The 24,654-nt window shown below is 37.0% G+C and overlaps 2 long non-coding RNA genes across 2 annotated transcripts; both read right to left on the reverse strand.

The window, feature by feature from the left end:
* Positions 1-9,311: 9,311 nt before the first annotated feature.
* Positions 9,312-13,213, reverse strand: LOC144961931 (uncharacterized). Its single transcript, XR_013643310.1, has 2 exons — positions 13,184-13,213; positions 9,312-11,898 (listed from the first exon to the last, which is right to left on the reverse strand). It is a non-coding gene; the product is annotated as an uncharacterized LOC144961931 (long non-coding RNA).
* Positions 13,214-15,049: 1,836 nt separating this feature from the next.
* Positions 15,050-23,170, reverse strand: LOC144961933 (uncharacterized). Its single transcript, XR_013643311.1, has 3 exons — positions 22,763-23,170; positions 16,290-16,513; positions 15,050-15,111 (listed from the first exon to the last, which is right to left on the reverse strand). It is a non-coding gene; the product is annotated as an uncharacterized LOC144961933 (long non-coding RNA).
* Positions 23,171-24,654: the final 1,484 nt, after the last annotated feature.

Genomic DNA, 24,654 nt, shown 5'->3' on the forward strand with positions numbered 1-24,654 from the left:
CAATTTCCCTCCACCCACCAAAAAAAAAAAAAAATTAAAAAATAGAGAGGAAAGACAGAAGAGAGATTGAAAGTGAAAGTTATCACCGTCCAACACAAAAGTTATTTTTCTTTTCTTCTTTAATGTTTTTTTTTTTAAGTTTCCATTTTTAAAAATGTTGTTCTTTAATATTCTCTTGGTTTCAAAAATTCGTTTACTTCTCTGTTCTGGGGGGGGGGGGGGGGGGAGGGGGGGGGGAGGGGGGGGGGGGCTGGGGTAATATTATTAAAAAGCCCTTTTTTTAAATAAAGCAACCTAGCAAGTACAGCAACTAAACCAAAAAAAAAAAAAAAAAAAAAACAAGTTATAAATAAATAGAATTTAAAAAACTTGCCTCTTCAACATATAGAAACAGTTCCATAAACAAAAATATACGGTTTTACGCTGGGAAGCTAAAATCTTGGACTCCCTAGCCTCTACCACTACCATAATAATAAAAAAATAAAAACAGTTCATAGAGTTTGAAAATGTTATCAAACTTTAGACGTCTTGTCCTCGTGCCCTTACTTACTTTTTAATTTTAAGCCCTAAGCCTAATAAGTCTGAATGTGTTCACTAAAGTTTAAGCCATAAAGTAAGTTTTTACTCTTTTAGCTTAGTGCTGTAACTGTAATGAAATGAAATCCAATACAGAGTACAGTGGAACCTCCCGATTACGACACCTCCGAATAGCGACAACTTCCTGATAACGACATTGACCCGTGGTCCCGATTTTTTTTCTATTTAAGATCAGTAAAAAAAACCTCCAAATAACGACTCACTTTTTGATAAAACCTCCGAATAACGACATCATTTTGGCGATTTTCGGCAGTTTTCGTAGATATCTGATACTAAAAATACAGAGTATGAGTACTCAAAGTTTATAAAAACGATTCCTGCTTGAACTAATGAGAACGCAGCTTTTGAAACCAATGAGAACGCAGCTTTTTTTGACGAATCTTGGCTGATATGCATTAATAAAAGCCAAGGTATAAATGTTAGTGTAAGCAAGTAAACACAAAATCTTGGTAAATGTGATATTATGTGGTGATAGTAGTAGTAGTAGTAGTAGTAGTAGTAGTAGTAGTAGTAGTAGTAGTAGTAGTAGTAGTAGTGTTTTTGTGGGAGGAGGAGGAATTTTATCTAACTCGCAGCGTCCAAATTACTTGTTTTTGTTTGTTTTAAAGGGTTTTACAGCGCTTGTGACAAATCTATGTCATATCAGCGCCAGTAAAAAGGAAGAAAATTGGATAGTTAAAAACATTCTAGATTTACAATTGAAATGACATAAGAAAAAGTAAGACAAAGGGGAATGGTTTAAATAGGGAACAGATGTAGATTCCAGGAGCACACTATCAGTGTACTCAGTTCAGATCACCTAAAAGTCTCATCCAGACACACGCACAAGAACCCTCTAAGAGGAATACACTACAATGTTTTGTTTGTTTTGTCAATGTTAATAAAAACTGGTCCCGCGGGCCTTACCACGCCCACTTTGTCAGCCATCTTGGAAACCTCTCAATAACGACACCTCCGGATAACGACATAAAAACTCGGTCCCGTGGCATGTCGTTATCGGGAGGTTCCACTGTATTTCCAAATACAGTGGAACCTCCCGATTACGACACCTCCGAACAGCGACAACCTCCTGATAACGACATTGGCCCGTGGTCCCGATTTTTTTCTATTTAAGATCAGCAGGGGTGAGAATGACTGGTCACAAAAAAGGAGGACATTTTTCATCATGAAGATCATGGCCCATCCATGCGACCATAACCTACAAATTTGAATTTCACTAAAATCAGGGGTGAGAATGACTGATCACAAAAAGGAGGACATTTTTCAGCGCTAAGATCAAGAAGCATCCATGCAAAAATAACCTATAAATTTAAATTTCATTAAAATATATTGTGATGCAATCCACAATGTATCTCGCAGCAATTTCTGACACCACTCGGAGGAATTTCAAAAACTGAAAGTGTAATTATAACATGGTGGTTGTAGTAATGGTAGTCGTAGGTATGATGATGTGGTGGTCACATCTCCCTTATTCACAGATTCACTAATGCCCACCTCCCATTTTTCAAGTTGACCAGAGACGCCAACTTAAAATTTGGCTCACATAAATTTCAGAAACAATTCCGAATAATTTCAATGCTTAAACAGGAATTTCTGCAAACTAAATATAATCTATTGAGATCTATAATCATCCCAATACCCCTTGTTTCAAATCAAGTAAAGTTCCAAAACCAATTTCATTATGACGTATAAAATATAAAATGAATGGTAGGGGTGGTGGTAATAATGATATGATGGTGGATGTTGTACTGGTGGCAGTAGTGATAATGATGATGTATGTAGTTGTGGTGGTTGCAGAAGTGGTGGTGGTAATATTGTTGTGTTGGAGGAGGTTGTAGTAGTGGTGGTAAGGATATGGTAGTGATTGTTGTTTTAATGGTGATAGTATTTTGATGTTGTCGTGGTGGTGGTGGTAATGATGGTGATGATGATGATATGGTGGAGGTGGTTGTAGTAGTAGTAGTGGTGGTCCTTCATGAAATGATGGTGTGGCGATGGTGGTGGTAGTAGTAGTAGTAGTAGTCGTAGTAGAGGTAGTAGTAGTAGTAGTAGTAGTAGTAGTAGTAGTAGTAGTAGTAGTAGTAGTAGTAGTAGTAGTAGTAGTCGTGGCAGTGATGTGATGATGATGATGATGATGATGATGATGATGATGATAATAATGATGATGATGATGGTGGTGATAATGTGTGTACTTGGAGATGAAAAGAGAAATTGACGGCTGATGTGAAAAGGATATGATCCACTTTATAGATTTAGGTTTGTCTGACAGAAGGACAGATAGATTGTGTTTGTGTGTGTGTGTGTGTGTGTGTGTGTGAGAGAGAGAGAGAGAGACACACACACAGGGGGAGAGAAAGAGAAAAATATGAGAAAGAGAGGGAGAGAGAGAGAGAGAGAGAGAGAGACTGCTCCAATTGAATATAGTGATAGGTACAGAAAGGTTAGGTTAAAGTATTGAGTGAACGTGTATCACTGTTAAGTATAGGAAGATGAAAAATGAAAACATATTGAGGCTAAAGAACTGGGTGCTCTTTACTGATTTGTGTGTGTATGTGTGTGTGTGTGTGTGTGTGAGGAAGAGAGAGAGAGAGAGAGAGAGAGAGAGAGAGAGAGAGAGAGAGAGAGAGAGAGAGAGAGAGAGAGAGAGAGAGAGAAAGAGAGCTCAAAGTAAATCTAGTGATGAGTACAGAACGATGAAAGTGAAAAATTAATGACGCTAAAGATCTGAGTGAACTTTATTGATTTCTATGTGAATATGCATATGTGTCATGTGTGTGTATGACAGTTAGAGAAAGAGAGAGAGAGAGAGATAGAGAGAGAGAGAGAGAGAAAGAGAGAGAGAGAGAGAGAGAGAGAGAGAGAGAGAGAGAGAGATTGAAGTCAAGGTGTTTGTGATGACCTGTTATTTGTAAGTAGTGGAGGATGAACATGAAAACTAATCGGGACTAAACAAATAAGTGTGCTTTATTGATTTGTGTGTCTATGAGTGTTTGTGTGAAGAGAGATAGATGGATAGAGAGAGAGAAAGTTTTGAGCTATTAGTTCGAAGAGTTTTACGGCGCTTGCTTCACTTATACTTGTAGGTCATTTCAGCACCAGGTAAAAATGGGGCTGTAAAAAAATATAGATTTAAGTAAGATCAAAAGTAACGGAGAAAAGGTGAGACTGGTTTAAATAGGTGACTTCAAACTAACTACATTGATAGTTTGATCTTGGAGTCCGTTTGTGAGAAACGGACACCAAGATCAAACTATCAATGTAGTTAGTTTAAAGTCAGCTAAAAGTTTCATCAAGACACAAGCACAGAATCCTTGTGAGCGTAATACAAAATTTAGAACAACAAATCTAACGTCACACAAAAGAGTGATGATTTACGAGGACAAACACATCATCTCTCAAAAACCATGACTATACATTTAATTGCCTCCCTCCCTGCCAATGAATCTGGCCGGCCAGGAAAAGGATCAAGCCAAGACAAAGACAGAAAGCAATTCTGATCTATGCAAGTAAAGATCCCACCAGGGCCCATTCTAATGAACGCGGACTAGCGCTTAGTCCCGGACTATCTCTGACTTTAGTAAATGACTAGAAAAAATCGGATTTAATGTGAGCTGACTAAGCTAGTCCCAGACTAAAATCACGTCACCTTCGGACTAAGTTTGGCCAAGATTTAGTCACTTGCTCGAGTCGGACTTGATCGTTTAGTCTCTGACTAGTAACTAAGAAACGGCGTCAACAAAGATGGCGGCCAATGTTAGTGTTAGACGACTCGGTTCGCGAGAAAAAAATACATAGAAAAAGAATTATAACGACAAAAGTAATCTGTTGATATTTGTCAATGCTAATGGAAACGGTTTAAAGGTCACAGATCGTCGAAAGCACACATTTTTGTCCGGGAAACGAATAAATCTGATGAAGTTGAGTGACTCAGTGAGTCTGACTCTGAGATTTCAGCTTCGCTTGGTTCGAAGTTTAGATTTAGATATTTAGAGAATAACAAACACACAACTAGCTTATTTTTTTATATAAAAATTATGTTGTTTAGCTAAAACACCCCCTACCCCCTTTTATTTTCTTTATTTTTGTGCCAAGCAAAGCAATGCGAAGTTACTCTCGATCACATGACATGATTCGTACGACTATGACTATGACACTGTCATTGACAGTACTGCCAAAACAACTGTCAACACATGAAAATGGCGGCAGCTGTGCTGTTTCAAATTCGTCAGAGAACACTGATTCAACGGGAGAGGGTGTTTCGGGTCAGACTTAATCCCATCGATTCGTTTAACGACGATGAAATATACGAACATTTCCGTTTTCTCATCGTGAACACATTATTATACTTTGTGATCTTGTAAAAGACGTTGATCGTCTTCTCTGGAGGAAAGGTTAGTATTTGTATTCATTTTAATTCTAATCTCATACTAGACTAATCTAGAAGTTTTCTTACATTCTCATGCATCCAACCCAAAATCGGTGCCAAGACTTCTTCTTCTTCTTCTCCCTCATCTTCACACCTCCTCGTCCTTCTTCATCAACATCATCATATTCATCTTCTTCTCCCACTTCTTCCTCCTCCTCTTCTTCTTCTCAACTGAACTAGTCAAACTAAGTGTAAGTGTTGGTAGATCTCTCTAATCATCACACACAAACCACTATGACTGTTACTGGTATGACATGGAATGGAAATTTTTTCACCGCTCTCTGGCACTATTGAATTTTGCATTCCCTTAACCAATTTTCGAGCTCTTGTTGGAGATTATTTTCACTGTAATTGTAATATTTTGAAAGGGAACATTTTTCATGAGCAAAACCAGTTTAGAATTGAAGAAGAAAAAATTTGTACAGTTGGACTGACAAATTGCTGAGGAGAATCAATCTTTAAAATAGGATTTTTCACTCGAGGCGATGGGTAAGTGTGGCTCAGCAGTGTGGTCTTTACTTTGTATCCAAAAGGTAATTTAGTTTGATCACCCGTTGTACTGTGTGGCCTTGAGCAATCCATCTCGTCCTAGTTCCATTTGCGGCACTGCACTGCGGTTGATGTCTGGGTTATTCCAGTATTCCCTTGGAATAGTTCCTAAAGACAGACAAATTTCCCCATTGGATGAAAAAAGGGAATGTTATCTTTATATGCATATATGCTGGTCTGACATCCGATTGCAATATGGGCCTCATTTAACATTGTTGCACTGGACATTATTTTGTGTAATTTTTTGAGATTTTCATTATAACAATGAGCTCATGATGTATTGGGTTATCAGACCTGCAAATAAGTGCACGTTGCCTTAATGCTTAAAAAAATTAGTTTATTTCATCCCAGCTTAAATGATGAGATTTACCGTTATAATATTATAATAGATGAGAGAGTAAAATACAAACTATGACGCTATTTCAATACGAAGCAGAAGTCAGAGCCATTCGAAACATTACAAGAAATACAAACAACAAAAATAAAAATAAGAATATCGAATCGGAAGGTCCTGGGTTCGAGCCTCGTCCTCGGTGCATAGTTGAGTCCTTGGAAAAGACTCTTTACTTACATTCTCTTACCGTACTCCACTCAGGTGTAAAATGAGTACCTGGCCGTTAACAGTGTTGTCTTTGTCCGAAAAATTGTAATATCGCCTGACAGGCGTCATGTCCCGTCCTACATGTTAAATGTTGCTGTTGACCAGGGAACTACTGTAAAGCGCTTTGAGCACATTCAGTGGATATTGCGCTATATAAAGCTCAATTTAATTTAATATGAATCAATTATAAATCCTCTCGGTTATACCAAAGCTGTTAAAAAATCGTAATATGTTGGTTCAAAACTTGTGTCTTGTTTTTAAAATTTCACTTCAAATACACATTACAAAGATGTTGTCTACGGTCAATTTAAAAGTGAAAGTAATATATTCGAGTACAGTTTCCTTGAACTTGAACTCATTCGAATATCCCAAATTTTTTCCTTATTATTTTTAGTTGTCATTCCATTCCTTACTTGAACTAATTTCACCTAGCCAATGTAAAAAAGGATTTGATTAATTCAAGGTTTTATTTTAGTGCGCCCTGTTATTTCGACAACCGAAGATTTACTGTTACATTGACAGTTACGTTTGTGTACAATATGATACACACAGGCACTCACACACTCCATTGTCATTTCGCATAATTGACACCTCTCTTACTTATTCTTATCACTTCGCCATTCATTCTAATTTCAATGCCATATGCCATGATTTGCTACTAGTTGGCTACGTCATTAAATGAATGATGTGATACAGGAACCTTCTCCCAATAAAGTAAATAATAATTATAAATTTCCCTTTAATAGTCCTCATGCGGAAATTTGTCTTAGGGTTTATTCAATGGGAATGCTGGAATAACTCAGGTGTCAGCCGCAGCACAGCGCTGCAAATTGAGCTAGGGAGAGGTTGCTTGTTGATGGCCACAGGCCATGGTGTATATTCAAACTAGGTATCTTTTGGGTACAAAGCAAAGACCATACTGGTGAGCCACAAGTGTCAAGTACAAAGACATTTTTAAAAAAATAATTAAAATTTAGCTTTATATAGCGCAATATCCACTAAATGTGCTCAAAGCGCTTTACAAGTGGACAATGGTCAACAGCAACATTTAACATGTAGGACGAGACATGCGCCTGTTAGGCGATATTACAATTTTTCGGACAAAGACACCGCTGCGAACGGCCAGGTACTCATTTTACACATGAGTACAGTGAGAGAATGTAAGTAAAAAGCCTTTTCCAAGGACTCAACTATGTGCCGAGCGCGAGGCTTGAACCCAGGACCTTCCGATCCAAAAGCGAGAGTCATACCACCAGACCACATCCGCACAAAGACATCATGCTGAAAGTAATCGCATCAAATAGTTCTTCCTTCACTCCTTCAGAGCTGCAAGGCTGGTGTAGCGGGAGTTTATCTCTGTTTCTTGAGTGTGAAACGGACAATAGTAATTGCTTGCTACCCCTTGGATAGGACACAGGTTTATTGTAAAGTACTTTCCACTAGATCTAACAAATACAGATTCCCCATCATTCCTGGGTGGTCAGTGGGGTCAAATAAAAATCTCTACTTTGCCCTTAGCATGTAAAGCGAATACCCTAATAATTGAACTAGAGGGACCAACTTCACATCAAAGACCCGTTTAAATATCTTTAAATATTTGAAATGAAAAAAATAAATTTAATGAATAGCAGTCCTTCAGAGGCATGAAGCCCAAGGAGCCAGGGTTTATCCCGGTTTCAGACAATAACAATTGCTTGCTACCCTTTGGATAGGAAGGTAGTCTATCACAAAGTACTTTCATGAGATCTGACAGACCTAGCTACCCAATCACTATCCCCCCCCCCCTTTCTACCACTTACATTACATCAGAAAAAGGGCAAGTTGGAACAATGCAATGGTTTATTCCTCTGTTCCCCTCTCCTCTGCCTCCATCCATTCTAACCCCACCACTCTCAGCCACTACCATTACTAAATGCTCTTCAAGACCTAGTAATAGTAAAGCACCGTCCCAATGATAAGAAAAGACATAATCAGGCTTCACATAAAAGCTCATTACCCAATCAGTTTTCATCAGGCACAGTTACTCAATCAGTCAGTTGTCATACATCATTCGCTTTATTAGGCATAGGTCTATCAACATATTGATCAGTCAGTCACTTGCCTCCCACTAGCCTTTTGTTGAGTCGTCATGGTATGTTACACAAAGTACATGGTTGTTAAAAGGTCACCCAATGACTATTACTCCCCCACCCTCATCCCATCTCCATTCCCTGACGCCTGGGTTATTCCATTCTTCCCTTGGAATAGACCCTGAGACAAATTTCTCCTATGGGATGAATAAAGGGAATTTTATTATTTTATATGAGGCCATTGTGCGCGAGCTGTACTGTACGTAAGTTGACTACACTTCCTGATTTAGATTTTATTGCAGGTTTTATTATATTCAAAATTTTCCTTCTCCCATTTTTAGGTCGTCTCTGATGCAAATTTATAAGTTACAAACTTGGTTCCTAAGTGGCCTGGTTCAGTGCATGATGCAAATTTTTTTAGGAAATCTGGGCTATTCTTTGCATTTGAGGATCCACATCGCAGGGCTTTGGATGGTGTGATCCTTGGAGACAGTCGTTATATGTTAAGAAATTGGCTAATGACCCCAATACCAAAACCCCCAAAATAGAGGAGAAGCGGCATTTAACACCGCCCATCGTATCACAAAATGTACAATTGAAAGGTAAGTTTTACCAGTCATATAATCCCACCCTCCAGGAAACAATAACATTTTGATAATTTTTGAAATTTAATATTTCAGGTTTATTTTTATATCCACTTTACAATACAATTTGCAAATGATCAATGAAAATAAAAGAAAATTAACCAAAAAAAAAGTTGTAATTATGCTGTCATTGTCATGCCATTATAAACATTAAATTTTTTTTTGAAGAACTCAGATTAACCATTATAATTCTTCGCCTTCTAATTCTAATTAAATGACTGAGAAAAAAAAAAAAAAAAAAAAAAAAAAGAGAGAGAGAGAGAGAGAGAGAGAGAGAGAGAGAGAGAGAGAGAGAGAGAGAGAGAGAGAGAGAGAGAGAGAGAGAGAGAGAAGTCCATTTAATATTTAATTGGTTGTGTACAAGCAATTACAGTATTGTCCTTTCAACAGAGTCATTGGAGTGGTTAAAAGAAGATGGTATTGTCTCCATGACGAGCTCAGAATGACGCCTGACAGAGCCTGCAAGGTTATTTATGTGTGTTTTTGACTCCACAACTTTGCTGTTGATGCTGGCCTACCCATGGAAGAAAACAACTGTAATGATGATGATGACAGCAATCATAACTTTTCTCCTATTGGGACTCAGAAAGGAGCATCTGAACAGAACGTCTTGCTGTTGGCAAGGCAGCCTGGCTGACTTTGATTAATAGTGCTTTTAGAAATATCGTTGAACCTCTCTAATCAGGAAATAAATGTAATCATTAATGTAGTACATCAATACAAGTATACTGTGTGCAGTATTCTTTTTGTGATGAGCTACATAAATGTCACGCTGTTTTAATTATTGTTCAAGCATATGGAAACACATTTCTATATCATATAACTACAAGTCGCCTATCAGGCATCTAGTACTCTTTGACTATCCCATTTTACTCCTTTTTACTGGCGCTGATGTGTTGCAAGTGCTGTAAAACCCTTAAAAACAAAAACAAACCTGTTTTGCAGGAAGCATTAAAGTGCATTCACTGTAATTTTTTCTGGAATAGGTCTGATATAAATTGGAAAACTAAACAAGAATTCTCATGCCTGAGTCGGTTATCAAACAGAAGACAAAGGGGCATTAAAATTTTCTTTTTTTTTAAGGTCATCAAAATCCTGAGTTGAGCAATCAAATTTTAACTGCCCTATTGTCATAAGACAATTACATATTGTAAGACCTTTTGTATAAATCATTATACCAGCCGCTTAGCCAATGCCCAGGATAGTCCCAAGTCACATTTGTGATAAGGGTCTTAAATCGCCATGCCACTGTACAAGTTTGTGACAATAGGCCAAAATAACAATCTGTATTTATTTCAGAGGATTTGTTCTACCAATAACATAAGGAACAATGGAGTGATTGTAGTAAAAAAGGTCTTAAACACTGCACGCAATCGATTTTAAGTAAATTTTAACAAAAACATAACAGCGCTATCAAAAGTACAGATTGAGTTAAATACAGGACTAAAACCACTCTAAATAACAATTTAAAAATCTCAAGAACCATCTTAAAAAATGGTTTAAGGCAATTCATAAGACATGTTTTAACTGCGATTTTCTAAGATATTATGAGGCCAATTTTTTCTACACTATGGACAATGTATTGCAACATGTCTCCATGGATTGATTTAAACCATTTTTAAAATTGACTCAAAATACATGTGATTGAATTAATATTCAAATTCAAGACATTAGAAGCCAATTGGGTCATGGATAAAAACTAAATGATGACGTCATTTGCGAACACTCCCAGGTGTGATTTTCATACATGAATTAATTTCCTATAACTGTCATCTGCATTTTTTGCGGCCGCAAATCAGGGCGATCCGCAAATTTCCCAAATTGGCAAACGTGGCAAATTTTGGGAAAATTGGCAAATCGCGTGGCAAATTTTGGGGAAAAAAAGAAGCGAAAACAAAATAACGAAAAAAAAGGTGCGAAACTTGAGAAATGTTGCAGCTGTGCCTAGCCCCAAACCAAGGGAAGCTATTCTCTACGGATAATGGTCTCGTGCTCGCAGTGTATCTGCATACACTGCAATTCCCAATTTTTGTGACATTCCTCAGCATGAGTTCACGAGGTATATTGAGAAACTGGGGCCCAGTGCTGTGAGAGAGTCTGATACTGGAATTATAGATCTGACCCTATTTTGGAAGTCTGTGGCAGATTATGTTCTAGCTCTCGCTGCATTGGCGTCCCGGTATGCCTTCTCAACATGCTCGTCAGCTGATGCTGAGCAAAGCTTTTCTCTTTACAATCTTGTCTTGTCTTCCAGAAGGCGTAGACTCACAGAAAACAACATCAAAGGACTAGTTTTCCTTTATCGATGGCTCTTTTTTTGAGTAGTAAAAGAAAACTAGGCCTTTGATGAGTCTGACTGAAAGTTTACGTTTGTGTGTGTGTGTGTGATTGTCTGAAAGTTTGGGCGCATAAATCACTTTACATTGTGTAAATTAATAAATGTAGCCTCCTTAAATGTAATAAATTGTCTTTTATATATTTTTTTTTCTGTATCGCATGTTAATTTTTACTGAAAGGCTTAGTTCTCCTCGGCAAATTTTGGTCTTTTTGGCAAATTTTGGGGGGTTTTTGGGCAAATTTTAGGTCCCAATTTGGCAAAAAATGCAGATGACAGCTATAATATCAAAACATATAAAAAGAATAATTTAATTATAAGTAGTGTCATAATTAATATGCCTCATCTTAAATTTCATGTATTCAATTTTTAGGGTATTTTGTTCAACAATGGAGTTGTTTTTTTTTTTATAATGGAGTTGTTCCGACTGCAGCCATTGATCCATTAATGGATTGTCAGTGATCTGTCATCTCCTCTTGGGGCCAGCTTGCCGTAATCTTTGGCTGATGCCATCTGAGGCATTCCACTCCTCTGGTGTATGGGGAAGAGTTTCTGTTGTCTCTTCTTGAAACTGATTTGAAAATCATCTACTACAACTACTGACTCCACCACAGAGCAATAAACAAAACTGATTTCATTCATCTCATTCATATCCATCTGTCTGGCTAGTGTTGAAGCTGTGGAGGAAAAATAATATTTAGAACATCTTTTTCACTGCATTGAAACAAAACAACATTTATATCTGTGAATTATGAAACTGGCCACATTATGAAATCAAGTGGTGCTGAATTCAAAAACGTCATTTCATTTTGAAACTTCTCTGATACCACATTGTCGTCAGGTCAAAGTCAGAATTTGGAATGATAAAAACTTTTAAACAATGTTATCTCCTTAAGCAACATGAAATGCTGGCCATTTAATTAAGATGATTTTAGAACTACATCCCACTTTTTAAACAAATCCTTATAAACTGTTCGTCAGTACTTAAAAGTGTTAATATGAATATATTTGAGAAGACCATGGACTCAGCAACAGTATACATTTTTGTTTTATTTCCTTGTAAATCAGCTTTTTGTTTGAGTATTTTTATCTAAGGGGGAACCAGTATTTTTTTTTATACATATGTAATATGTGATAAGTAAGCATTTGAGTGTGTTCCTCTTAATGGGGACCTGTGCTTGTGCCTGGACGACACTTTTAGGTGACTTCAAACTAAGTACACCGATGGCATGCTCTTGGAATCTACATTCATTCCATATAAGAACCATTCCCTTTTTGTTTTACTTATTATTATTAGTGCTTTGAATTGTTAATCTAGAATTGCTTGACTATCCATTTGCATCCTTTTTACTGGTGCTGAAATGACCTAAATATGTCGCAAGCAATTTAAATTTTGCTATCCCATTTTCTTCCTTTTTACTGGCACTGATATGACCTTAATGTGTTGCAAGCGCCGTAAAACCATTAAAAACAAACAAATAAAGAATGTTGATTAAACAAAATCACACAAACACACTTATGTTATACTTTGTGGTCCCACTGTCACTTCAATGTCCCCATTTTGACCAACTTGTTACCCGTGATAGTCCTTTCAGTACTGTTGTCAATGTTAAATACACTGTTAGTGGCTATGTGGTCTTGTGGTATGACACTCGCTTTCGGATCGGAAGGTCCTGGCCCTGAGCCTCGCTCGGCGCATAGTTGAGTCCTTGGAAAAGACTCTTTACTCACATTCTCTCACCGTACTCAGGTGTAAAATGAGTACCTGACCGTTAACAGTGCTGTCTCTGTCCGAAAAATTGTAATATCGCCTAACAGACGTCATGTCCTGTTCTAAATGTTGCTGTTGGTCATGGACCCCTTGTAAAGCGCTTTGAGCACGTTAAAAAAAAATTTCTTTAGTCTTTCGGGTGAAATTCTATTAATAATTTAATGACTTTGTAGCAAAAGAATTATGCTTACTGATTATGGTGTAATCTCCAAGATTACAGTCAGATAAAAAGTAGGAGGTGCGATTCGGTTGGTATAGCGCCCCTTGAGCATGATCGTGTATTATACTCTGATGCAAAGGAAAAAGCAGACATACTTAATAACCAATTCTGCTCTGTTTTTGCTTCAAAAGCTCATACCAAAATTACCACTCAACAACTACAAGGCGAAGAAAACGATTCCAACACTATGGCCGAAATCAATGTGACAGTAGAGGGCGTTTCCAAACTCCTCGCCACTCTAGATCCAAAGAAAGCATGTGGCCCAGACAAAATACCATCCCGTCTCTTAAAGATATTGAGTAACGAATTTGCACCTGCCCTCACACATTTGTTCAAACTCTCTCTTGAAACGGGAGACATACCAATTGTTTGGAAGCACGCTCTTGTCCAACCCATCTACAAGAAAGGTGATAGAAGCAGGGCTCAAAACTACCGTCCAATTTCATTAACCTGCATTTGCTGCAAACTGTTGGAGCATATAGTGAGATCCTCAATAACTGAATATCTCGAAACTAACAGTATTTTTTGTGATGAACAGCACGGATTTAGGAAGCACCACTCATGTCAAACTCAACTTCTATCATTAACACATGATCTGTCAGCTGCTATTGATAAAGGTGGTCAAATTGATCTAGTACTACTGGACTTTGCCAAGGCCTTCGACAAGGTCCCTCACCATCGGTTAATCCAGAAATTGTATGACGTTGGTATCAGGAACAAAACCTTACAATGGATTGCAACTTTTCTGGACAATCGCACCCAACAAGTTCTTGTCGACGGCGAGACTTCCACTATCGGGATGGTGACATCGGGCGTACCTCAGGGCTCAGTCCTTGGGCCCGTCCTATTTTTAGTGTACATAAACGATCTTCCACGAGGTATAAGGTCAAAAGTGCGCCTCTTTGCTGACGACACAGCATTATATAATCAGATAAAAACAACAGACGACTGCAAAACACTAAATGACGATCTAGCTAAATTACAAGAATGGGAAACAATAAATCAAATGGAATTTAACGTATCAAAATGCAATGTTCTAACCATCACAAATAAGAAAGCATCTATAACATTTGAATACCAACTTCATGGTCAAAACCTGGAACATGTAAAGACTGCAAAATACCTTGGCATCGAGTTTGCTAAAAACCTCAAATGGAATGACCACATATGTCACCTGGCTTCAAAGGCAAATCAAACAAGCGCTTACATCACCCGCAATTTAAAAAGATGCCCAATCACAACTCAAACCCTTGCTTTTAAAACTATTGTTAGACCAATTTTGGAGTATGGCAGCTCAATTTGGGACCCATATACAAAGAAAAACATCGACACCTTAGAAAACATCCAAAGAAAAACAGCAAGACGCATCACAAACACATTCGATCCTTTCTCAAGTGCGTCTGAAATATCACAACGGATTGGCCTTGAACCTCTGGAAAAGAGAAGAAAGATAGATAAACTTAAATTGTTCCACAAGATCTACTACAAAAATTCGTGCCTTAAACTTCCAAACGACATCAAAGATATCGGCACAAGAAATACGAGGGGACACACAGCAAGAGTAACCATCCCAACATCAAAAACAGACGCCCACATGTATTCGTTTTTCCCTTCCACTGCCCGACTATGGAATAGCCTCCCATCTGAAGTGGCTGAAAACGGTTGCCAACATGCCTTCACGCGATTGCTGGAGTTCACAACGTGACTTTTTAATCTATGTGGTTTTAGTATTATGTGCAGAGTTTTAGCAAGTTTAAAATGTAAAACACTACAAACTGTGGAGTGATCCTCGACAATATTGGAGGTTTCCACAAGACGAAGAAGAAGAAGAAGAAGAAGATATGTCAATAATATTTCTGGCTGGACTGGGATTCGGAACAAAACTCTCAGTGCTCATAACTGTAAAGAAAATTGTTGATAAATTTGAATTAATGAAGTATAGAATTCACAAGTTGCACTTTAAGTCCAGATTACCCATTACAAACTTAATGAGAAGGAACACAGTGGTGTTTTTTTTAAAAAGGTGAATTGTTATGAAATTATAATGATTTTAATTCTATTTATATCAATTTTAATATGATACGATATCAATTGATTTTAATGTAAAATTTGCATCATATAATTACGGGTCTCTGGCTCTTTTTTTTTTTAACCATGAAATGCATCCAAGTGTAATCTTATCTTCTGATCTTGAGACCCATGAATCCCAGAAAAAACAAATCTGCTGGGAATAGAACCCATGACACTTTGATTCATATGCAAGCATGATAACTCGCTGTGCCATTGGCTTGCCCTAAATGAAACAATATAAATCTTTACAGGACCCAATTCCAAAGTGGAATTTCAATACAATGTTGCGTGATGCCACTTTGACGATTTGTGATAAAAAAATACATGGCAATCCCTTATGACACAAAAGCTCTTGCTCCATCATTTATTTCAAATTTGAAATATTCATATAATTTTGTCAGCTACTTCAGGATTGATGGTGTAAAGTAAATTTCAAGATTTTAACTACCATTGAATTATTAAATGTGAATACTCTTGTTTTGATACTCGACTTCAGTCTTCATTTATTGTTTTAATGTTTTTAAAATTGATAAAAAATCAAGAGGAAACGTGTCCCACAGGCAGTTGTTAGATATGCAATAGAGGTGATATACTTTTGAGACTTAACTATCAAAAGAGGATAGTTATGTTAGAGAAAAATATTGTTCAATGAATCTGTGCATAGGCAATTGTAAGGATGAGTCAATATTAGACGATCACAAAAGATGCATGCAAACATAGTACAAATTACTTGTTTAAAATATTGTAAGGTACTATCTTTATTCATGTCAGGCAGCCCCAGAGACCAGCAATCACATCGTCCTCCACTGTCCAGTCACTAAACTTGAAGGTGGCTATGAAACCGTCCTTATTGCGGAGGAAGACTTTAGAAGCTGAGTTGACGAAATAAATTTGGAGGTGTAGCCATATGCTACTACTACTACTTTATTCATGGAATGCCTAGATGACAGCCTTTTACATTTGTATACAGAAAAATGTATGGAACTATTATAATTGCAGAAATTTACCTTGAATACCATCAACAATGTTACTACACTCGCCAATAATGACGAGTACCGGTACTTGTTCAGTAAAGATTGAAGAGGGTCCTGGTTTCCCCCTCCAGTCTGCTTTACAGAATCAACATGACTTTGGACTATTCTTTTCTTGTCCTTGAATATTTTTTTTAGCTCCATCACCGAATGGTTTTTGAGAATTCCGCATTGATTCTCATTCTGATCTTTTCCCCGACCTGAAAATGAAAAAGGAGAAAAAAATATGTAAATCAACGATTATGTAATGAGATTGTTGAGGACATTCATTTTGCACTAGAATCAGTTCTATTGATTGCTTTTTGTTGCCATAAAATCTTTGTAGGGTCTGACTGGAGAGGGTGAAGATTTATTTCTTGCTTATCAAATGTACTAGGGTAGGTCGCCCTAAATCTGTATGCTTTTCTATACCTCAAATTCCAACAGCTCTAACAGCAGATTGGTTAAACTAAACTCTCAACTGTTTGAGAAACTCAATTATTTGACATCTTTTGTTAGTTTGATGTAAATACATATGAGGTATTATCAGTTAACCTTGCTTAAAAACCGAAAATAGATACCAAACCCCCTCACCCCAAATATGTATGCTCACGCCCCAAACCCGTAAACGGCTTGCCCTAAACCAGAACAGTATTAAATTAGTCTACTAATGTTTCAAAATTTCATAATTTTTTTATATATGATAATGTTTTGGTAGAATTTCATTTATTATTAGTTTTTAAAAATATTTTCTAAAAAACAAAAAAAAATAATTGAGCATATATAAAGAGCATTATCCTAGCATTTACGTTTGTTACGGTTATAACTTTTGACGCGTCAGCGATTTTCTGTTATTTTTTGCACTGAAAAAAAAAGAATAAATAAAGACACCGCTTGGGAATTTATTTTAAAAAGAAAAAAAAACAACCTTTTACTTTTAGAAAGAAGTTTATTTTCACTTCCACTTCATTTCGAATTTTTCTGGTTGTTGACTTGTTCTAAATATTCAAGTGAGTTAAAAGCTTAAAACTTTTGTCATTTTTTGTGGCAACTGACACAGATGCTAGATTGTATACTGCTAAACATGCTCAAAGCTCTGTAAGGGGCTCCAAGCCAATAGCAACACAGCAATATCACAACTTTTCCCAGACAGAGTCATTACTTTTAATGGCCAATTACTCAATAAGGAGCCTTGTTCAATGACTCGACTTTGAACCACTCAGGAAGGGACTTGAATCTTGGGCCTACTGGTCCAAATGCAAGTGTAATACTACCATACAACAAAGCCCCACTTAGTAGGGGCAAAGAGGAAGGGTGAAATTTATTGCCTAACCTCCGCACTACAGTACATCTATTTATATTGTTTATTGATAAATTATGGGTGCCATGTCGGCTATTATGATGCTTTAAAATTTTCATTGAACATGCCAACCTGCTTTTTTTTTTTTTCATTAACTTTCTTTCTTTTTTTTTAGAAATCCGAGACCGGGTTGCCACCTTGCCTGTTCTTGCCAAGTAGTAAAAAGGTGGATTAGAGAGCAGAGCAGGGAGATAGGAAGTAGATAAACACAATCCAAAGTAGTCTAGAGGTATACAAATACAAAGCAACATTGTGTTGTGAGTGGCAGGGACCTACTGTAGGCACTTGCAAGAATTTTTCAAAATAGTGGCTTTGGGTATTAATTTAGCGTAGAAAAATAAAGGGGAGTGAAACATTAACTAGAGTGAAAAAATATCGCTCTATCTCAACTGGTTAAAAAGTTATGACCGAAAAACGAAACAACGAATTAGAAACCTATTCGAGGAGAAATTCCCTCCGCATTTTTGGAATCCAAGAAAAAACAAACGAAACTAACGATGACTGCCTCTTACTCGTTCTGGACCTATTCAATAGACTAGAAACTCAAATTGACATCACCGGAATTGACACTTTACACCGTACTGGGAGAACGAAATCAAATCGACCCAGGCCAATAATCATCAAATTTGTGAGGCGATTGGATCGTGATATGGTGCTCAGGGCCAGAAAAAAGTTAAAAGGTTCGGGCATTTCAATATTTGAAGACTTAACGCAGAAGAATTTCAATCTGCTCAAAGCAGCAAAAAATGACGAAAGGATTGACTCGGCATGGTCAATGAACGGACAAGTCATGGCAGTAACCATCTATGGTGTGAGACTGAGGTTGGATCCAGACAGTCCCCTCGATGCCCAAATACAATCAACTGGCGCCGACACGCCCAGCCCTCGAATTCGTTCAATTAAACAGACTGAAGACCAAATGTACATCACGTCGACAACCCCTCTACCATCACAACGCCAGATAGACCATCACCAAACTCAACGCAAAACCTATTACAGTCCCGGGGGAAGAGAATTTCATTCAAGACGCCTTAAATCGACACGACAAAACTCAGACCAATGACTTATCACAGACCTGTCTAGAACACCTAATAGTGACACCTCAACAAATTTGCCTTTTCATCTTCCTTTATCAAATTATGATTTTGTTGTATTATATTCTAATGTCGATAGCTTACTTAACAAACGATCAGAATTAACATGTATGATACAGAAACATAATCCCATGATAATATGTCTTACTGAAATTATGCCAAAAATTGAACTTGAGATTGATTTAGAAATTGAATTTTTTATCGATGGTTATAACTTATTTTTGAATGATTACCCAAGTCGAGGTGTTGCTATCTATGTTTTGGATTGTGTTAATGCCAATATATTCTCTTTTGATCATTCTATAATTAGTGAAAGTGTATGGTGTGATTTTGAATATAATAATTTACACATACTTGTAGGAAATATATATAGGTCTCATAATTCAGACAAATTAACTTTCATTAGGGATATAAAAGAAACCTTACAGTCAGTAGGTAGAATGAAATTTGATTGCGTGATCATTGTCGGAGATTATAATTTTCCTAACATTAAATGGACAGAACCATGTCTAACTTTTCCCGACTATCTATTTGTCGAGGCAATTAGGGATGCTTTCTTTATTCAGCTGGTGACACAGGCTACGAGACACCGACTGAACCAAACTAGTAATATACTCGACTTGGTAATATGTAACGATGATTATTGGATTAATAACATTGACCATTTGCCTTCGGTGGGTAAAAGTGATCATGACTCACTTCTTATATCGTTAAATCTTTCATCCACCAAACATCCTTCACATGTTTATTTTGATTATTTCAAAGGTAATTACAATTCTTGTAGAGAAGACCTAAATGCCGTGAATTGGGATGCTCTTGAAGGCTACGGTGTGAATGAAGCGTGGTTGTTTTTTAAAAACAAACTAAAATGTATAGAATCTAAACACATTCCATTAAGATGTAACAAAAAATTTAGTTCTAATAAACAATTGTGGTTGACAAAAAAGGTTAAACGTACAATTAATAAGAAACATAAATTGTATAAGAAATTCAAAAAGTATCCTACAACAGATAATTTTCATAATTATGTCAAGGTTAGAAATAATACCAAATACACGATTCAAAATGCTGTGAAAACGTATGAATGTACATTGGCACACGAATATAAGAGTAGTCCGAAAGGCTTTTGGAGATACGTAAACAGAAAGTTGAAAAGAAAACCAGGTGTTAGTGTTTTACTGAAAGATGATGGTACCAAGGTTACTTCGGATATAGATATTGCTAATGTTTTAAATAATTATTTTTCATCTGTGTTTGTTCAAGAAGACACTACAAATATACCAACTTTCAATGTTACAAATCAATTAAACGTCCCGATTTTTATATTACACAAGAAGACATACTTGGAAAATTGTTGAATTTAGACGTGACTAAAAGCATGGGACCCGATTCCCTTCATCCCCGTTTACTGAAAGAAGTGGCCTTTGAAATATCACAGCCGCTATCAACAATATATAATAAGTCTCTTGAATCTGGTACCTTGCCCATTGAATGGAAACAAGCCAATGTTACTGCCATTCATAAAAAGGGAAGCAAACTAGATGCTGCAAACTATAGACCCATCAGCTTAACATGCATACTCTGTAAGGTTATGGAGTCTATCTTGAAAGACCGAATAATGGACTTTCTTGAAAGTCATACGATGCTAAACGATAACCAGCATGGTTTTAGATCAAAGAGATCATGCATTACTCAACTTTTACAGGTGATGGAGGATTTTACCAAGTTAATTGATCGTGATCAATGCATTGATGTTGTTTATCTTGATTTCCGCAAGGCTTTTGATTCTGTACCTCATGAGAGATTATTCATTAAACTAAAAGCATATGGATTTAAAGGGAATATATTTAACTGGATTAAAGACTTTCTTAATAATCGAATACAAAGGGTCATTGTCAATGGTGTGGGGTCGGATTTTAAGAATGTAATTAGCGGTGTACCCAAGGAAGCGTATTGGGACCACTTTTATTTCTTTTATATATAAATGATTTACCATGTGGCATAAATTCAGCCTGCAAACTGTTTGCAGACGATACAAAGATCTATAGTACAACTGAACATCATAACATTCTACAAAATGATATATTTTCACTTTTCAAATGGTCTACAACATGGCATCTGGATTTTAATGTTTCGAAATGTAAAGTATTACATATAGGAAAAAATAATCCATGTCATAATTATTTTACTGATACTTCTATGTCAAATCTACTTTCCGTTGTGCCTTATGAAAAGGATGTGGGAGTTACTTTTGATTCACATTTGAATTTTGATTTACATATTGATAATTGTGTAAGCCGTGCAAACAGAATGATGGGAATAATATATAGAACCTTTATAAGTCTTGATAAAACCACATTTTTATATTTATATAAATCGCTCGTTCGACCAATTCTAGAATACGGAAATTGCATCTGGAGCCCATTATATAAAAGACAATCTATTAGTATTGAAAGTGTACAGAGGAGAGCTACCAAAAAAATGTATACAATACAGTATTTATCTTATAAGGAAAGGTTAGAATTTCTTGACTTACCCAGTTTGAAATATAGAAGAATTCGTGGGGATTTAATTCAGGTTTATAGATTGGTACACGGTATGGATAGGATAGACTTCTCTGATTTTTTTTCATATTCTAATATTACTTTTACTAGAGGGGACAAGTTTAAGATTTTTGTCTCTAGATGCAAAACAAACATAAGACAAAACTGGTTCGGTATTCGTATTGTTCAGAAATGGAACAGTTTGAAATTTGAAACAAAGAATGCAAAATCTATGGATTATTTCAAGGTGTTAGTAGACAGGGAATTATATGATGGGAGATTTATATATGACGAATAATACGTGTTTGCTCTGCTGTTGATATGGCTTTCAATCTTGTATGTGTCTATGTGTGTGTGTGTGTGTGTGTGTGTGTGTGCTTTGCATGTCACGGTTAAAGATATATGTTTGTACACCACATGAGTACATTTAAGTTGAAATACTATCTTTACCACGTGTATCATTATTGTAATGTTTAATCAATAGATTTATGGCATTTCTAATTAATATTAAGGGCATTCAAGGGATCTTATCCTATTTTGCCCTATACCACATGTTATGTTATGTTATGTTATGTTTATGTGGTGGAAAATCTCTATATAGCTTAATAGGAAAAAATGTGACCAAAGCACAGCATCCCAATGGATAATCAAGTATAATTCAGAAACAGCTTCAGATACAACTTTGAAATTTTTACATGTGGTAAATCAACATCTCTGTAATACATTGCAAACAGAAAATGAATTATTTATTGAGAAAGAAAAGTATAGTTTAGAGCTGAGACAGCTGAAATCAAGGAAAAATAGATCACGACATACAAATGAATGACCTATTGGAATTTTGGAAAAGTCAATAATAAAATATTTATTCACATGAAGAGATAGACCAAATACACCACTGAATCGGCGTCATTTAGTTGTTCACTTTGAACTTTTCAAAATGAAAATAGACCTCATAAAAGCAAAGATATGAACTGACAAATGTTTGAGGTGGTGTAGTATTAGCCTACAGATGCCCAGTGTCAGTGACCGTGCTGTAGCCTATTTTTATTTCATTTCATGATAGACCAAATACACCACTGAATCGGCGTCATTTAGTTGTTCACTCTGAACTTTTCAAAATGAAAATAGACCTCATAAAAGCAAAGATATGAACTGACAAATGTTTGAGGTGGTGTATTAGCCTACAGATGCCCAGTGTCAGTGACCGTGCTGTAGCCTATTTTTATTTCATTTCATGATAGACCAAATACACCACTGAATCGGCGTCATTTAGTTGTTCACTTTGAACTTTTCATAATAAAAATAGACCTCATAAAAGCAAAGATATGGACTGACAAATGTTTGAGGTGGTGTATTAGCCTACAGTCTACAGTCCTAACAGATGCCCAGTGTCAGTGACCGTGCTATAGCCTATTTTTATTTCATTTCATTAGTGACAAAGAAAAATTATATGTACTTCTTTTATTTTCGCACTGTCACGGAGTGCTGCAATCTCGACATAATTGTATTTTCCAGGAGGGCTGCAGTTTCAGGGTTTGAAAAGTAAAAGTTTTTCTCTTGTTGAGCTCCATTTTCGTCAATGAATTTCAAAAGGAAATAGAATCTAAACAAAACGAAAGCGGATGTGGCGCTGATTAAATCTTTTGCGCCAGAAGAACCCAAACAGCAGCACAAAACAACCGATAGAGTCAAGGGCTAGGTCAGGACTAGGTCAGGACTTGCCACGCCCATTTCTAGGCTAAAGCCCAGCTAGTCCGAGACTAAATAATGCTCATTGAATCCGATTTTTTTTAGACACTTACTAAGCTTGGGCTAAAGACTAGCTAGTCATTTACTAGACTAGTAAATTACTAAAGTTAGTCCGCGTTCATTAGAACGGGCCCAGGAAGATGATGTGATAGTGGTGCTTGCACTAGAGGTGGTACTGATTATAATGATGACAGTGATGATGTGGTTGTGGAGATGGTGTTACTGATGATAATGTGATAGTTGCTTTTGTAGTGGGGATGGTCATGATGTCATGATGGTTCAGGAGTGAGAATGAGGGGTCACGAAAATGGAGGAAATTTTTCAGCGAATAGTTCAAGACCCATCTATGCGACGATAACGTAAAAATTTGAATTTCATTAAAGTCTACTGAGATGCAATCCAAAATGCGTCTTGCAATATTTCTAACACCACTTGGAGGAATTTCAAAAGTTGAAAGTGTAATTACACTTTAGGCGGAAGATTCTCAGCCCTGGACCATGGGAGGGAGTGGCAATGATAATGGACAAATGCCTTTGCCTATACTCTACAATGATTGCTAAGCTATGGCCTCAATACTCATTTTCTCTAGTGTGCTAGTGCTATGACAAAAGTAAAAACTAACGTGCTCACGTGCGCATGTGAGTGTTTGCGTCATATTATGGTGACATACTCGTAAGGTTTAGTGAATCTTTCACCCACTACACACTCGACTAATATGACAGCCGGTGTTGTTTCGTGATTGCGCAATGAGGACACTAAATGATGGAGATTGGGGAAAGGGGTGGAGAGACTCCCTGTCTATCTTAGCCTTTGTCGTAGAGATCCATATTGATTAGTTTATCTTATCTGGACAAGCTCAGAGACGGAGTTTATCTTAAACGTTTTGAATTACGAATGATATGGAGCAGAAAAATCGGGAATAGCCTCAGAGCTTATTTTAAGCGAGAGTTGATTTTAACGTAGTTTCAAATGGACTGCAGTGTAATTATTTGAGAGTTGCTTTCGACAGCTGTGCCGTTACAAGTTTGTGTATTTGAGTTTAGAAGGGTTTGTTTTATGGTTACAAGGAGAGAGAGAGAGAGAGAGAGAGAGAGAGAGAGAGAGAGAGAGAGGGAGAGAGAAAGAAGGAGAGAGAGGGAGGGAAAAGGAGATAAATAATGAGGGAGAGAGAGAGAAAGAGAGAGGGGAGAGAGAGAGAGGGGGAGAAACAGAGAGAAAAAGAGAGAGACAAGAGGGGGAGACAGAGAAAAAAAAAGAAAGAGTGAGAGGGGGAAGGAGAGTGGGAGAGGAGGAGAGAGAGGGAGTGGGAAGGTGGGAGAAATAGAGAGAGAGAAGGAGAGAGAGAGAGAGGCGGAGGGAGGTAGAGAGAGGGAAGGACAGAGAGAAAGAGAGAGAGAGAGAGAGAGAGAGAGAGAGAGAGAGAGAGAGAGAGAGAGAGAGAGGGAATGACAAAAAAAAAACGTTGCATCTGATAGGGCGTTTGAATCTCCTGACATATTTTAAATTGGGCTCTCTTCTTTGTGTCCCAAGGAATTTACCCAATGGAAACCGTACGGTGCTCTTATTGGCTAACCAACCAGCGGCCTCGATGAGAAAAATATCCGCCATTGAGACGT

Source organism: Berghia stephanieae, unplaced genomic scaffold (genome assembly GCF_034508935.2).
Source record: "Berghia stephanieae isolate SIO BIC M18660-M18661 unplaced genomic scaffold, UCSD_Bste_1.3 scaffold50, whole genome shotgun sequence".
NCBI classification, from domain to species: domain Eukaryota; kingdom Metazoa; phylum Mollusca; class Gastropoda; order Nudibranchia; family Aeolidiidae; genus Berghia; species Berghia stephanieae.